This window comes from Strigops habroptila, chromosome Z (genome assembly GCF_004027225.2).
Source record: "Strigops habroptila isolate Jane chromosome Z, bStrHab1.2.pri, whole genome shotgun sequence".
NCBI classification, from domain to species: domain Eukaryota; kingdom Metazoa; phylum Chordata; class Aves; order Psittaciformes; family Psittacidae; genus Strigops; species Strigops habroptila.
In genome coordinates, this window is record NC_044302.2 from 27187115 (window position 1) to 27204987 (window position 17873).

A 17873-nucleotide genomic window follows, 5' to 3' on the forward strand; every position below is an offset into this window, starting at 1 on the left:
TTCAAGAATAGAACATGTCATTGTCGATACATCTTTCTAAATGTTAATGTTCTAGAAGAAAAGGAAATGTTTTCCTCTCTGGTGACGCTTGTTGCCAATGCCATTCCCACAGATCTCTCTTTTCAGCTTCACAACAGCATTGTGATATTATGTTCACTGTCTTAGCCATACAGAATTGAGTTAAATTTATGAGTATAGAAGTAAAACAGCTGACCCAGATTCCTTATTTACTTTATTCTAACAGCATGAAAAGGACCTTAAATTGTGAATAAGCAAATTACATTTGCATTCTTTTAACAAAGGCATAGTTGGGCAAGACTTCATTTGAAAGAATCAGTATAAATAGCTCTTTTTTCCCCCCATGTCATGCTGACTATTCAAAATCACAAGTTTTACACATTTTTGCCTAAGAGCCCGTACATATTCAGATAATAAAAATCCAGGAAATAAGCATCTCCCAGCTTGATTTCTCAATGGCTGTGATTTGAGCTGAATAACAAATGACCCATTTCATTAATCCTGTTGCCACTGACTGACTGACAAGATGGTAAATATTATTGCTAATGCAGCATGCTATGGTGATACTAGGAGGGCAGCAACACTGAAAAGCATGAATACAATATACAGCCTGTTTGGTAAATGGCCAAGGGGTAATCTTAGTCCTGAAATCAACTGTGTTTAAAAAAAAAAGGAAGGAAGGAAAAAAGAAAAAGGAGCACATGTTTGGCTTTGCAAGACCCTGAGTGTTGTAGGGGGATGGGGTCCCTGTGTTGAACTTTTCAGACAAGCATGATAAGGAAAGAAGCACTTGTGTTTCTGTATGAAAGTACTACAGAAGTACAAATGGGAGTAAAGCTGAAACCACCCATGGGGTGCTTGGCAGGTGCTGAGAGGTGAGCTGGGTGATCACATTCCTCATTCTTTCTTCCTTCCTTTCTTCCTTTCTTCATTTTTTCCTTTATTTCTTTGTTTCTCTGTCTTTTCCTTTTTTTTTTTTTTAGAAAGGAAAACGTTAATTAGATTCTTGTTACAATATGATGTTTCATCTGACAGTGACACAAGGGAAGCAACAAAGGTTGGATATGGAATGAGGTTGGATACAGAGATTGACCAGCATAGATCTACTTTAAGACGTTGTTCAAGTAAGCAGTGGGGTGGGAACCAGAGACCAGTGTGCAAAGCTCCTACAGGGGAGCACAATTTGGGGTCCCTCCCCTGGAGAGGGCCCTGGAGGATGGATGTACTCGGCATCTTCATGAAAGCAAAAAACCCAACACCTCTAGGAAATAAAAATGAGCAAAAGAAAACAACAACATCCCTCCACATTGGGCTACATTTGATCCAAACCAAAGTATTTTTTTCCCAGCTGAACATTTTGTTAGAATCATAACCTCAGATGAGCCAGGGAAACCTGTAGACAACAGCTCTCTGGCAAACAACACTTGCCAGCCTTATGTGCTTTGGAAAGTCAAACTTTCAGATGTGTTTGTAAAACTTTGGGAGCCAGCCTTGTTTCCTCTTTGCCCTTTACACTACGAAGTACATACAGAGCTCCCTTGATAGCACAGGTCATGGTGCACTTGAACATCCAATGAAACCAAAGATTCACAGAATCCCAGACTGGTTTGGGTTAGAAGGGACCTTAAAGCTCATCCAGTTCCAACCCCCTGCCACGGACAGGGACACCTTCCACTAGACAAGGTTGCTCCAAGCCCCATCCAACCTGGCCTTGAACACAATAAACTTTAGCTACAAAGGAGCAGGGTACAACTCAGGTCTCTTGGCTGAAACAGAATTAAACTTGGATCTGTCTTAAGGGCTACTAGCAAGTGCATGGAGAGGAGTCTGCAGCAGAGTGGAGTAAAACGCCGTGTTTTGTCTCACTGGCACACTGAAATATGGTTGGGGGCTGAGGGGGGAATTTTACAGCTGGAACAGAATGAGGAGCCCTTTCAGATATTTGGCAACACAGCAAAGACAGGAAAACCTGCTTTGGACACCTCTTGTATGTAGTTCTATCTGAACAGTAATTTTCCCTCATGTGCTCTATTATTTGCATTAGTTCATTAGTTCACTAATGTCTAAGTGGAATGTGAAAAGTTTCATTTTCCAATTATAGAATTGAAGTGTTTTTATTGAATTAATGTACTCTTCCTTTTCTCATATATTGCCTGCAGCCATTTTCAGCTTCAGAGAGCTTGCTACCCAAATTTGGAGGCACAGAAACACATTAGTAGGTTGAAAACAGATATGCCTACCTGTCATGCACTCAGCAGTCTTTTCCTACCACATTCCAATTATCAATGAATTCTTTTTTTGTTTGTTTGTTTGTTTGTTTTGTTTTGTTTCTTTACCCTTTTCTTTTTTTTTAATATCCTACTCTAGATCAGAAAATTATTGCAAGCTCATGGAAAGATGCCAAGCAGGGCTGTGCAGGTTATAATGGAGGAAAGTTACATGTGGGCTAAGCAGCTTCACAGCAGTAAATAATGTTGTGGATTTCAAGGCAAGTGAACTCTGACAGCCAACAAAAAAAGTATTACCTGTAAAGCAGGCATCCGGGGCAGACATGTGAATCAGTTCCAAGGAGACCTGAAAACACCTTGCTGCACTCACCTCCTTCTCCCAGCCAGTTCCTCATAGGGAGAGGATTTCTATTCCTAAAGACAAATCACTTCCAACACTTGCACAAAACATAGAACCTCTTTTCTCCCATTACCACTGAATATCTATTTCCCTGAGGTTTGTAAAAGTCTTTGTAAGTAACTCTCCAGCACTTTATTTCTCTTTCAACACTATTTTATGAAAAGGGGAAACCATTGCTTGAAAAGATAAATTTCAAAGCAAGGTCTGATTTTCTTTTCACCTTTTTTTTGACCACTCAGCAAAATACAATAAAAACAATCTTAGGGAGAGAAGCTGTTAGGACTTATTTTCAAAACCTGTGGCAGGAAGACTGCTGAGTGCATGACAGGTGGGCATACCTTTTTTCAACCTACTAATGTGTTTCTATGCCTCCAAATTTGGATAGCAAGCTCTCTGAGGCTGGGTAATGAGCCATCACAGGGCTGACGTTAGTTACACTACACACTATGATTTTTACAGTAAAAAGCAAGATGTAAGGACTTTCTCCTCCAAAGTGAGTGCTTTTCCTCCTGCTGGATTCAGATACTAGTCATGGTAATACACTTACTCATAACTTTCAGTCTTAATAACCATAGTCTGCTGTACCTGGGCATAAAACCTCTATCTTTAAGCAAGCCACAGCCAGCTCAGCAGCAGGAGTGGCAGTGATTCTCCTTAACCACTGCCATGTCCTCATTCCCATGTCAACCCCAAGGCTTCCCTCTCAGTTCCAAGGGAGAGGGCTCAAGCAATGCCCACCACCCAGTCTTCCCCGTCCCAACACAGCTTTGCTCTGCTGCGACACTGCAGGCACAAGCCCTCTCTTTCACAGAACCACAGAACGGTGTCCTGGGTTCAGCTGTAACAGTAATTTTTCTTCCTAGTAGCTGGTGCAGTGCTGTGTTTTGGCTTTAGTCTGAAAACAGTGCTGATAACACACCAATGTTTTAGTTGTCGCTCAGTAATGCTTACTCTGATCAAGGATTGTTCAGTTTCTCGTGCTCTGCCTGTGAGGAGGGGTACAAGAAACCATGAGGGAGCAGAGGAAGGACACCTGATCCAAACCAGCCAAAGGGGTATTCCATACCACAGCACGTCATGCCCAGTATATAAACTGGGGGGAGTTGGCCAGAAGGGCCAGATCGCTGCTGAAGGGCAGGCTGGGCATCGGTCAGAGGGTGGTGAGCAATTGTATTGTGCATCACTTGTGTTTTCTAAGCTTTTATTTCTTCTCTTGTTGTTTCCTATTATTATCGTTATTGTTATTGTTGGTATTCTTTCTATTACCACTATATTTTACTTTATTTTAATTATTAAACTGTTCTTATCTCAACCTATAAGTTTTACATTCTTTTGATTCTTCTCCCCATCCCGCCTGGCTCTGAGTTACCTGCTGGGCTTGAACAACAACATGAGGCACGAAGGCTTGAGATAACAACAGATCCGACCAGAGTGTGTCAAAACAAATTTGTTATAAACCTCCATTTATTTGAATTAATAGTCATGGGTCGCGATGTTGGTTCATTTGCTCTCAGAGTTGCTGTGTTTGGTCTCAGAGCGGCCTTATGCCATACCTTGCTTGCAGTATGCATTCCGTTTTTTGGTGTTTGTCACCCTTGGGGCCTGGGCTAAAGTTCTCTTTTTGTTGTACTTTATAGCAGTGGCTTGTGACATGATGGACTTGCTGGTCATGAAACTGATCTGGTCTGTGTTCTCAGCATTGCCATCGCCTCTATACTTTGGGAGCGATCTAACGGGAACTATTAATAATCATACCTCTTGATTTTTCTCCTCGGAGAGCCAACCAATGGAGGAGATATTCCCCTATGTCTCCCCCACCAGGCTATTTATAGCAACATTTGACAATTCTGAAAATTTTGAATACTCTTGGGATGCTAAAACCAGCCTGGCCCTATTGCTAGGAATTGGTGTGTTGTTGAATATACCTTCCGTAGGGTTAAACAACTATATGTGTCTACTCTTACCCACAGGAGAAGCACTGAAGCTTGAAGGAGAAAAAGAGGAACGCAAACTCCATTGACAAGGAGTTTGGTTACTTCAACCCCTGCAACACGCAGTATAGCTACTGACATCCCAGTGACAAGAACTATGGCTACTCAAACCCCGGTAACAAGCACTGGAGCCACTTCGGTCTCCACAACAAACACTGTGGCTACTCGAACTCCAGCAACCAGGATGATGTCTACTCAAACTCCGGAAAGAGGCATCCAAGTTAGTTTTATGCTCAGAACAAGAACTGCAGCCACTCAAACCCCAGCGCAGGTAAGGTGGCTATTCAAGCTTTCGCGACAAGCCCTGCAGCTGTTTCGGTTCCTATGACCAGTACTGCAACTACTCAATAACTCTTTGGGTTGGAAGGGACCTTAAAGCTGATCCACTTCCAACCCCCTGCCACGGACAGGGACACCTTCCACCAGACCAGGTTGCTCCAAGCCCCATCCAACCTGGTCTTGAACACTGTCAGGAATGGGACATCCACAGCTTCTCTGGGCAACATGTGTCAGGGCCTCACAGTAAATATCCTCTCTATATGCCTTAAAATTTTTTAAACATGTACCAAATCTGACAGCATAAAATGGTTGTGGAAGGAGGGGGACACAGGCTGTCTTTGAATGGAAAGAAAGAATACCTTTGAATTTTTAACAAATCCATTATTTTTTGCTTACAAAAGCACTAGGTGGTATACTACATGGGGAATAACATACGATTCAGTTTCCTTTGCAATTCAGCTGTTTTAAACCGCTCTGCTAACTAGAAAAAAAAGGTCTTGAAAAACTCCAAGGTATTCAGTATGCCTGCAAAATTTCATTAATATCTTTTCTCTGAGTTTGAAACTAGGCCAAAGTATAAAGACAAATACCCATGTGTTTACTGAAAAGTTGATACCCATGAGGTGCTGCAAGTGGATGCGATAGATCAGCTTCTGACAGGTGAATCTTGGGCATTAAAATAATGGGTCTGTCACTTGGTAACTCACAGTTGTAGTTTTGTTATGTTTAACACCATTTTACAATGTAAAGCAGAATTGATCGAGTGCCAGACTTCACAACAAACTCACACCAGAATACCATTATTTTGGTGGGTTTGCCTTTACCTCATGCTGGCATATAGGTCTGAGGGAACACTAAAAAAAAGTGTAATTTTTAAAACTGTGGCTTAACTAAAATGGACTAGTTCTTCTCCTAAAGGAGAAAACAGAAGGAATAAAAGAAATATTGATCTAGCTGCTCATATCAGTTCCAAACCGATTAATGCTGTTACTCTGAAGCACATACAACCCTCTCACACTTTCTGTGTATGCTTTAGAAGAATATCTAATGGAAAATTAGATGCAATGAAGATAACAAAGACAATATAGTTAGTAAGGAATTATACAATAACAGTTGTTACACAATCCCAGTTAATTTTATGATTATATTACCTTTTTAGAACATTTGATGCTTAGTTATTTTGTACATCTTCCCCTAAGAAATGAAAAACATTTCTTTGCCTACCAGTGTATATCTTCTGAATTGTCTTCACACAATATGTAAGAAAGATGAGTATAAAACACTTATTGAGATTTCTGGATTATTTCATACCATTTAAAATTAATTCCTTTCTCATTTTCTTTTCTTGTTACTTTAGATCATGACATATTCATCCCTGCTGCCTCCTAGCTATGATGCCGCTTGTTTCCTAGATTAAAGAGAAGCATGGCAACAAATATGGGTAAGTTTCACAGGTATAACACCAATATGGGATCATGGCACCCTTGCCTCTGCCTTTATGTAGGCTCTGGATGGCATTGTTTCACATGCAGTTAACCCCTGTATGATCCGAACAGTGCTGTATGGGATTCCTCTTTATTACTTGGAAAAACTTAAATAAGACATGGGATAAACAGTGTTGCAGAGCAGCAGCCTTCCTCAGTAATACGCTTAAGATTTCATAGTGAGGATGCAGGATTCTGACCTGCAAGTGTCGAGATGTGAGAGATTCAATTAAAAAATACGCTTATTTACATGGGATTTTTATATCAAGTTTTAGCACCCAGTTTTCTAGGAAGTAATCCCAAATCAGCTCTTTCCTTTTCACTTTTCTCAATTTCTTTTCTTTCCTCCTCACCTGTCTCTACCTGTTTCTACAATTCCTAAAAGTAAGCATCGTTTTAATAATTTAGCCTGGCTTTCTGTTTTAAGTGTATCTTCTGTCATGTGTGTTTTCTGAATGCTTTTCTCCTTTTTTCTTTCCTTGCGATGTTTCTCATGGTCTGGTATTTCCCTATGTGCACCTGTATTTAATCCTATATTAGCCAGTTTCTTTCAGGTTCTTTCTTTTGTTCTCTGTGGTTTTTAATCTCTCAGAGAGGCAGTTGTGCCACCTTCTCAATTCTTTTTTCTCCTGTTTTTTAAAGCATTTCCTCTTTCTTCTCATCTACACTCCCTTTACATTACCCTCATCTTTTTCTTTTTGTGCCTTGTTGCGAAATGAGTGCTTTAGGTGAATGCATCACCACATACGTCTCCAGATCTTTTTTGTTTTCTTCCTCATCTCTACAACTTTCTGCTTTTTAAGTTTTTCACAATCCTCTTCTTCTGACATTCCCCACCTTGAGACAAAGCTGTAGCTGAGAAATTAAGGTATCTGAGAACATCTGTAAACAACATTTTATTCAGCTTTCTGAAGGAGCCAGCTTCTCAGGGAGATCCTTATTTGTGGTGTACCCTTCATATTAATACTAGGACTAACTACAGGTGTTATGCACAAAATCTCCATTCTCACTGCACAAATGAAGCTCAGTTCCTTGCATAATTGTCTTTTTTCTTTTTTTTTTTTTTTTTTCCCTTGTAGGATTACTGAAGATTTACGTTATATAAGCAGCCATTGTTTAAATGTTAGTTGCCTGAATACCATCTTTCCTGTCTACTCACATTGCCTGCTTCCTTTCTGCAAATGGAACAGAGAAAACCAACTTTTCACATGCATGTTTTGCTCTACAAACCTTTCCTCTTGACAAGCTGAGCACTACTGGGAGAGTTAATGCAGTATCTTCCCACCCCCTCCCCTTTTTCCCCCCCATACCTCGGCCAGCTTGCATGTGCTTAGAGGGAGGTTTCCAAGGCAGTAATGCTGCCATCCTCTGCCTCTCTTGCATTTCCCAAGCCCATTCTCTTCACAGCTTTGCTTCAGCCGCCATTTTATCCATTTTATTTTGAGAAATAAAACATGTAGCTGCAGAACTCTGCTTTTTGAATGGTCATTTGTACTGGGGAATTTGTACTGGGGATAGGTATGCGCCTCCATTACACAGGACTCACATTAAAATCAATAACTTAAAGAGTAAATTATACAAATCTGAGACTTGATGTTGAAGCAACTGCTAATTTGCCTACATTTTTTCACTCTGCATACTTAACAAAGCAATACAAGTTTTTTACATTTTGAGAAAACTTTACTTACCCAAGAGGTATGGGCATATAGAAATCTGTATTACTATAATACATATTGTAGTTATCAGATTTTACAATAGTTTTGCAGGCATTTCAGTATTGGAATATAGTGTCAGTAATGTGGAAGTAACTTATGCTGAAATTGAAATATTTGTCTTGAAGAAGAAATGTTGAGTGTATGCAGCCATCTGGGCTTTTAAGCTCAAGTATTCGGCAGTGATTAGTCTGGTCAAATGAAAACTTATATTTACAAAACATTTTGAATTTATTTTGATAATAACCCTAAGCAGGCTTGTTCTAAAAAAACTAAGATGTCGCCAATAGTATATGAAAATCTTAAAGACAATTGGAAGCTGAATGGTTTCAATAATAGGAAGGTGTCAGCCACTGCTACATCTCTTCAGAAAAGCAGCATCAAAAGGAAATGACTGGAAAGTTCAAGAAGTTGCAGCTGGAGATACAACAGCTTCTGGAGAGGGTACAGCTCATTTTCTACCCTAGCATGGTGGTTCTTAAATGTAACAAAGATTTAAGTGGACTGCTATGGAGCTGATGATGGAAAGAAATTTCTAGAAATGGAGCGGGACATTCAGTACTGGGGTGAGACGAAATTCGGTGTTGTATGTGCCCTATATTCCAGTTCAGCCCTAATCAAACAGGTGAGCCAAAAATGCTGCCTGAAGCTATTACTCAGGAATATAATAACTATACTATATTTACACACTATGTACGTATTAACTTCCATAGCAAATCTTCAGTGTAGTGAGCTGGTGATCCTACATACATTTCTAAATATTTTACTAAATGCCAGAGACCCTCAAATGAGGCACCAATACAGTGAAACAGAGCTCCATCAGAAGCATTGGCCAGTTCTTTTGCTGATGCTCTTGCCGTTTGCTTCACCTTCCCTTTGCTATTTCAGCAAACATTTTTGAAACCCTCACACCAGGCTGGCCTGAGCCCAAGGGTAAATTTACATCTATTTTCTAAACTGGTACAGACAACTTCTTAAAATCAAAATCTTAACCCTGTAATTTTTATTTGCTCACAGCGGATGGTAAGCTCCAACTGAAAGAGCACTGGACTTCATCACCATTACCTTGATACACAGTGAGAATGAAAAACACTGTAAAGGTTTTTGATCAGCAGTACCTGGTATTAGTGTCTCTGCACCTCAAAATCAGTTAATGTTGGTGTGCCAGGCATTGTTTCAGGCTAGCGGTAATTATGGATGTGTTTGTGTTGCAGTTCTGGCAAATTTAAAACAACCTCTAAAACTTGGTGCAGAATTTTACATCTGCGTATGCTTGAATCAGAGAATGTTCAAGTACAATCCCTTGCAAATACGAAATACTGAATTCAGAAATAAATGTGTCTACTAATGAGCTCCAGATTCTACTATTTTGCATTTAGAAAGAGTGAAGTCATAATTAATTGCAGATATAAGTCTTCAAGTACAGCTCTTGGTGATGGATTGTGTCTAAATACTGTCTGCTTCTCCAGGTGTGTATGCCAGTTCATGGGGGGAGAGAGAAAGTGAGACAGAAAAATTAATTGTTGGGTTCTCACTGTTACCAAAGAACACATGGAAGCCCTGAAGTCTGTTCTGCATTGCCTTTCTCTGCTTCTGTTGATGCTGTGCGGAAACCAGTAAACGCAGAGTCATGGAATCAGAGCAACAGGAAGTCCTGCAATGCTGGACTCACAGGCATGGCACACAACAGTGTACAGATGTGACTGCAGTAACAGATCAAAATATGGAGCTTGAGGGTGTCTATGAATGGCTAGAGGATGCTCCTGTTTACTTCTAGCTCAGACACCATGTGGTTTTACAGTCGTAAATTTGTTTTGCTTTGTTTTAATACTACAGACTGCTTACTTTGCTCATATGGGTAGTCTTTTTGAAATAGATGTAACTGAATACGCAAGAAAAAAAAGCCTCTATCAGTCAGCAGTAACAAATATATAAAATGCTGGCTAGTACAGGGAAAACCCTGGGCTAAATCAATTTCTAACACTTAGTAAACGCTGAAGTATTTGCATAAAATTAGATGTTCAAGACAGCAATTTGTGAATATGTGCCAAGATGTGGTGAATGAAGTATGAAATGTTGCCTGTACTAGAGAAGCAAGTTACCCCAGGCCAAGTACTAAGCTGAGGTACCACCCTCTGGGCTGGGATGCACAGGGAAGTGTAGGACCAGGCAGCCAGCCAGCAAGACCTATGTGCCTTAAGTGCTGCATCACCCCAGAACTCGTGTTACTTACCCGGAGCCCTAAGGGGACTTTTGCCAGTTGACACTGATATTCTGTGAAGGCTTGAAAGATTTGACTCCATGGGCTTGCATCTCCCAGGTGAATACATTGACTTCAGTGAAGCTGAGCTTTTCCCCCTCTCATGGATATCAGAATATGCCTTTTCATGAGCAACAGGGCTTAAAATTTAATGAAAAAAGTGTCAGAAGAACGCATTTTCTCTGTTGTGCAGTGCCTCTTACATGTTTCCTAGAAATAGCTTCTGATCACCGAGGGTAGAAAGCAGCTTCAAACTCTGCAAATCTTTATGATTGAGAGTTACTATAAATTTATAAAGCATTTATTACAAACTGAGGTAAGGGTACAAAGTTCCATGGAAAACAAACTAAAAGTAACTCCCCCATAAAGCAGTGCCTCTAGTTCTTTTTTCCTGTAGGACATATATGTGCTTTAAGAAAATATATTACACTGGCAAAGTACCCTGAGCATCTCCAGCTGAATGGGCAGACTGCAGAATTAGAGTTGTGATACTATGTCTTCTTCCCTTCTCTTATTCACAAAAGCATCAGTGAGGATTGGGTGTAAACTTAAAATGTCACTCTTCCAGCACTTCTCTCATTGTGCTACAACCTTCACATTCAAGGACTAAGCACATTGCATTTGTGAGCTTAAAACCCCCCTGATCTTGCACTTTAACCAGTCTTAAGGACAACTAGGAGAGAAGTGGACAACTGCACAACACTGTATAACAAACCTCGTTAAAATGCAGGAGGTGTATTGAGGTTCTTAATTCTATTACAGCATGGACAATGAGTGCATTTGTGTTAGTCAGCTTCCCACTTTGAGGTTGAACAAATCAGTGAATGGAAATCTGGGTGGCAGAAGAAAGAGGTACTACAGATGATGATGGAGGCAGACAAATGCCAGGCCAATGTTTCTTAAGAAAAACACAAACCCCAAACTTGTCCCTGCCTTCCCATGAGTTCCCACTAGTTTGGAGTGGACTGATGTTTGTTTGATGTTTGTTTGGTGTCTGCCTTTCCTTAACCCTTTCATTCAATAGCTTGGTGCAACAGCTCACGTGATACATTTATCTCTGTATCTGACTCTTGCAAAATATGCCTTCTGCAGAGAGTAGCTGAATAAGCCTCAGCGCATTTGTTCTGCCTCTCTCTGTATTAATATCCCTCATTGCCTCCAGAAATGCCGTTTACAATGATTACCAGATTGAACAACATACTGTATTTTCTCCACCAGCACCACCAAAGGATTTTCCCTGCTGATTTGATGAACTTATCACAGTGCTCTTAAATTAAAAATACCGTCCCCCCCCCCCTTTTAGATAGTAATGCAACCTGAGTTTCAGGCCTTTATCCATTGTGCCATCCACCTGTTGTTTGCGAGAACCACTTTCCCTGAAGGGAGATGGTCTGTTGAGGCTGAATCTATCACCTGCCATGCTGCTTAGGAAAAAACCCCTTTCACACCAGGCTATGAATCAATACTATTGGGACACAGAAAGCTTTATATTAACAGTAAGGATTTTGTGATTAACTGGTTTGGCTTTCTGAGGACTAATCTTCATAGGTAAGCAGTGGGGTATCAAGCAGCATGGAGCAGAGGAGCAGGGATATTAGTCATTTTTTGTTCCTGGTTGCCTCCAACACTGTAAAATGCATGGTCATCTTACAGTTCTGACCATCAGGTTATGTCTTCGTGACTATTCCTACCACATTTTCTGGCTCTGTCATTGCTGCTGGGAGCACGACACAAGTGTCAGTTTCTGCACTGGTCCACCTAGGAAACTGCATACCAAGAGTGTATTAAGGTGTTTAAGTAAATCCTCCACATACAACATCATGGTTCGTCATGGATAGACATCATAACGGATTAGCTTTTACCTGGAATGAAGCTGCTTTGAAGAGGATTAATTAACTTGCGAATATTTAACAAGCTTTCTGTAAGGTTTTAGCCATGAATCCTCCAAGGCTGAATGCTCTTTAAGTCTTTGCCTGACTTGGACTCATGGAGAGGAACAGCTTTGATTTAGGGGCTTTATCACTGAAACAAAGCTGAATTTTGAGTCTGTGATGACTTGACAAATCTTTGCCCATTCTTCACTAGAATGATCTCAAAACTGACTTTACTTTGCCTTTGCCAACAGATTTCCTGATTACCTTAATTATTTAGGTAGCTAAACATACAAAAGAGACAAATACTGAACATTGTTAGAGTAGTTACATTTACTAAAATGGATTAGTTTAATCAATCACGTGTGAGATACCATTGTCTAAATACCATTCCAATCCACTCAGAATCACTGGATAAATTTGTATCTTGGAAATATCTTTATTGAAATTGAATTAAATATGATTAATCAACAAGATATCTGTTGATGAGACTGCATTAATATGAACTGGGAGGTAGAGGGGTCCTAATTTCTTGGCCTAATCTTAGCTTCTTCACCAGTTTACTTTAACTTCCTCATCAAAATTACCAAAAAGGAAGAAATTAATCCAATGGCAGATTGGGTGCCCAGAGAAGCTACGGCTGCCCTATCCCTGGCAGTGTTCAAGGCCAGCTTAGATGGAGCTTGGAGCAACCTGGTCTAGCGGAAGGTGTTCCTGTCCATGGCAGGAGGTTGGAACTGGATGAGCTTTAAGGTCCTTTCAAACCGAAACTGTTCTGTGATTCTGTGATTCTTTCCTCTTCTTGCTGTCTGCAATTTGAGAAAATGTATTGAATTACTTAGATTACCAGAGTTATGTTTTAATATGAGACACCTATTTTGTTAATTCATTTACTGTAAGGCTTAGAATAATAACAACCAGATTAAATCTTCTAAATCAGCTATGTTATTTTATATCCTAGTGGAAAACAACTCTTCGGTGAACTGAGTTGCTCCCTGTAAGTGCTTATTAGCTTCCGTGAGAAAAACTCAGTGCTCCTGACACTGGGCCCTCGTGAAGTGATTACAATTATGTGGTGCTGAGTTTAGGATGGAAGCCAAAAGTGACTTAGGGTGCTAATGGGGTCTGACCTCTTTTGCCAGCTATCTAGTTTCTCCCAGATGTTGGATTCAGAAGATGCAGGAGACATCGTTATTTCGGTGGTAACAAAGAAACTACTGGAAATTGTAAAGATAACGTCTTAAATGCTGTGTTCTTCATTTCGTCCAAATAGCCAGGCTGACTTTGTTGGGACAGGGTACTGACTTTCCTTTTCTAGCTCTGCCTTGATATACCTAACAAGAAACCAGCCGTTTCCAGAAGAAATGACAGCACTTGTTCTGCAAGGGCAAAACTGTCCCATCTGAGCCAATTTTCAGTTTCAGTTAAAAGACTGTATATACTGAGGTGCTCCCAACCCATACAAGATCACTTGCAGAATTTTACTGCCCACTTAATGGGCAATTCAGGGCTGAACTCACAAAAAGTTTGCACTTGCTTTCTTGGCCAGAGAAATTTTCACTCAGGTTCAGCACTATAAATGCTTGAATTGCAGAGGTATGCCATAAATTAATGGTTTGCTGATGTGGTTGTTTCCGCCCATAGGGAAACAGTCAAGGTCCCTTTTTCCTGCATCATTTAAGCAAGTATTCAATCAGCAGTCTTTCAACAGTTGAGATATTCACACTTCAATGTTTTGTAAACCTTTTTCATAAAAATAATCTCAAAATCAAGGATTTTAAGGAGTTATTACTGCATCCACTCTGATATTCTGGGGGAAGAAGTATTCCTGAGCAAAATAATCTATCACACTTGAGTGTATTTGATGAAGACAATAATGAGATTTTGTTACTTCAATTTAAATTAGTAGTTTATAACGCAGCTATCAGAAAACCACATTAAAAGAAATACAAGTAAACAAACCTCTGGGAGAATAAAGTGTTAAATTGATGTCGAAAAGTGAAGTCAATGCTCAAATGAAGAATGTGGGAAAGTGCTCCTGTTTATATAGTGACTGGTAGATATTTATTTTAACGCAGTTCAGTATAACCCTGAAACCGAAGACTTTAGTCGAGCTGATCAGAGTATGGTGAGTTGTCATCTCATTTTACTTGTATGTAGTTGAATATAATGCAAAATCATAGTCTGTGATGCCACCTCCTTTTGGCCACTGCCATCAGCCAAGCCTGAGTAAAAGAACTCATATAATTAAAGAAAAGAATCACAAAATAATTTTTCTAAGTGAATTTTATATTTATTTTCTTCCAGTGTGGGAAGGACTCTAGAAAATACAGTAAAAATAATTCACCTAGTAATATGGTGTGGCATCTAATCTACTCTTAAATCTTTCCTAGGAGCTGGAGGGACACAACCAGACTTTTCTGTAGAGCATAAAATGTGTGTCTGTGTAAACCTGGATTATTAGAAAGATTTTGCTGTAGAGAAATATTTCTTTTTTAAGGATGGCTTGTGAAAGGAAAGAAATTACTTAATTTCTTATTTTGCTTTTTTTTTTCCCCTTTTTCTTCATGGTATAGGAGAAATGTCTATGCAAAGAGTTTCAAAGGAAAATGTTTTTTTTGGGGGTTTTATTTGGGCTGTAAAATAAAAATCCATGTCTTAGATATCCTTGTGTTAGAAAACTCCTGACTGGAAAATTCATAACACTGTCATATCAGGAACACAAGTGATGCTAGATTGTTTGGCAGAAAGTAGTATCTTTACCACTCCATTTAAAACTTTTTTCTTATTTGTTTGTTTGGTTTTTGTTAATGGTTGTTTGATGTGAGTGCTTTAGAAATTCTTAGGTGTAAAAATGGCCTTTGTTAACATTAATCAACTTCTGCCCTCTGAATTATGTGTTGACATGTTCACTTCTTTAAAATCTCCAGTAAGTCCTTCAGGAGAAACCTGAAGAAATAACATCTTCAGCATGAATTTTCTCATGTTTTTATTTAAGTTGAGGATGAGGCAGGGAAACAAGAAGGGAAAACAAGCAATACCTTTAATCAAATGGCCTTAAGGGTCTTCTGTATATATAATTTAGGAGAAAATAATGTGTAAGTCCAAGGACTCTTATAAGTATCCTCTTCAGGACCAAAATAATGAGATGTTTGGAGTGGTCATTTCAGACTGGAAGTGGTATTAAAAACACAAGGTGCTTGTACAGGTTTTACTTTAAAACAAGGTTTTATCACCACTGAATGCCACTCCAAAGCATAAAGATAATAACGTGGAGAATAAAGTAAAGTAAAGTGATGTTTCTTGCTGTTATCCTGAATATTCAGGTAGTGAAACAGTCACAGCCAGCAGAATTATTCAGTGTGTTTTCTAAGGCAGCTTTCAAAAGCCGTTTTTCCACTAAAACTGTCAGTTTTGTAATACAGTCATGATTTCAAAGCAAAGAAATGCAATATTCTGGCTCAAGTCAAAGACAGATTACATATTTTATGTTTATGTATTCTCAAGCCTTAGCAGTAAAGCTGGTTGCATTTTGGGGTTTTTTAGAACTTAAACATAATAGGAAAAGAAACCACATCAAAGATGCTAAAAAGAAAACAGCAAGTGAGATGCCTCAGGAGGAGCAGTTTTCTTCAGGTCTCCAGTTGAAAAGTGGAATTCTTTCCAGCAGACAGCTTTCATTTCAGCTGCGAATTTCTGGTCTGGATGTGGAAAGCATCCAATGATATTCTTTGTTTTATATTATGAGGAAAGACAGCCTTCATGGTCCTAACAGTCAGTATGGGTCAATCCATGAGTCCTCCTGGCAAATAAAAGGACAGTCCACACACATATAGACAAATTAACCATCGATTATACAAACCCTCTGTGTCTATTCTGTCACACTGGTCTAATACCATGATTCTTTTTTTTAAGAGTGGGAATTTTCCTGATGTAATCACTATATCCTCCTTCTCATTTGGGAACACCCAACATTTCTACCTTTCTTGTGTATGTAACTATACTGTAGACAAATGATTTTTTAACTAAAACATTTAAACATAGATATATAATTTTTTTTCCTGGCACTGAGGAAATGTCACAAGAATCACGATTACCATTTATTTAAAAGGAAGTTTAACCCCAGGAAGAATAAACAGCAGGTTGTGTCATGAAATTGCCACATGTATCTAAAATGTAGATGACAAGTAACCTCTCCATTCAAGAGGTGAGATAGCTATTTTCTGGAAGCAGCTACTATCCCATCAGTAGTGAATTTCTAGTTCATTCTCTGAGCAATCACTTTTAGATAACATAATGACCTACCGCGGAGGTCCAGCCTTTGGGATATGAGTAGCAAGCACGCCAATTTGACACAGCATTTAGGTATTAATGTGATAGATTACCTAAGCCATTTCCTTGGTCAAGTGAGAAGCTTTTATAAAGGCAATTTAAAGCTCAACCGGGGAGGCAGCCAGGCAGACGGATGTTTTTTCTAAATTCTCCAGGAAGATGCAATACCTACAAACTTGCAGCCTGATCTGGGGGTCTTTTGAAATCTGTGTGAGAATGCATTGGCTCACACCAGTAGGTTTGGATCAGACCCTAATTGCAGGGCAGGTTTCAGATCTTTTCAGACTCAGTAATGTCCCATGGGGAGTCCATGAGCGATTCTTCTGCTCAAGCACTTTTCTGTAGGCAAGAGAGCAACGGTGGTGCTAGTTCAAAGGGGTGCAGCACTGCGCATTGGCTTTCCTGAAGCAGGGAAGTACAGCATCACAACCCTCTGACAATCAGACTCCTAAATTCCAGACCCTGAGTGCCACCAACTCCAAGTCCTAGTGTTAAAATAACAGGTTGCCCTCATGCGTGCGGCTTAATAACTGAGATCGTTCTTTTACAGGGCTGGAAAAAAAGGACTTTCCAGATATAGAGTGTTAGCAGGACTCTACCTTAATTACAGCACATTTGAATAGAGTGTGAAATCAGCCTTCCCTCTCTCCCTGCCGTAGGTTTGCTAGGAAATGAACAGCGAATACGCTTACACTAAGGTGGATCTTTGTATTACCCAGGCTGAAGATTTTTCTCATTTATTTTTTAAATCTCTGACATATTCTTCCCCCTCAGAGATATTTGCTCTATCATTAGCATACAAAAAGTATCCTGTGATATTTAAAATAAACACCTACTTGAAGCTTTTACATAGTATTCTTGCTACTCTATCAAATCTGTTTTGAAACTAAAGTATGTTTCATCACTGGCCCCAGTGTTTCTTTATCTAGTGGCTTTTGAGCCATGAGAGGGTATTGATATTTTAAAAAGAAACTGGGAAAAGGAGAGTTAAGTCTTATACACCCCAAGCGGTTATGTGGCCAGGGTTGAAAACTCTGTGCCTTTGTAATATTGGTTTAAAAACCAGAAGGTTTGAGTATCTTCAGAGGAGAATCCCCTCTACAGCTTGCACAAACAAGTAGACTTACAGCATATGAAAAGTTACAATCTCATTAACCTGTAAGTGCACTTACCTTTGATCTGAGAAGGGGTAGAGAGCTTATGTAGGGACTTGCTCACTAGGCAGGTATGTTGAATTTTGAAGGAGAAATTAAAGCAGGAGTCTTACAGATTCACGGTGCTCATGGGAATGCTCCTTT

The 17873-nt window shown here is 39.5% G+C and overlaps 1 long non-coding RNA gene across 1 annotated transcript; it reads left to right on the forward strand.

The window, feature by feature from the left end:
* Positions 1-4809: 4809 nt before the first annotated feature.
* On the forward strand, positions 4810-7861 carry LOC115600746. Its single transcript, XR_003989133.2, has 3 exons — positions 4810-4908; positions 6274-6357; positions 7480-7861. It is a non-coding gene; the product is annotated as an uncharacterized LOC115600746 (long non-coding RNA).
* The last annotated feature ends 10012 nt before the right edge of the window (positions 7862-17873 follow it).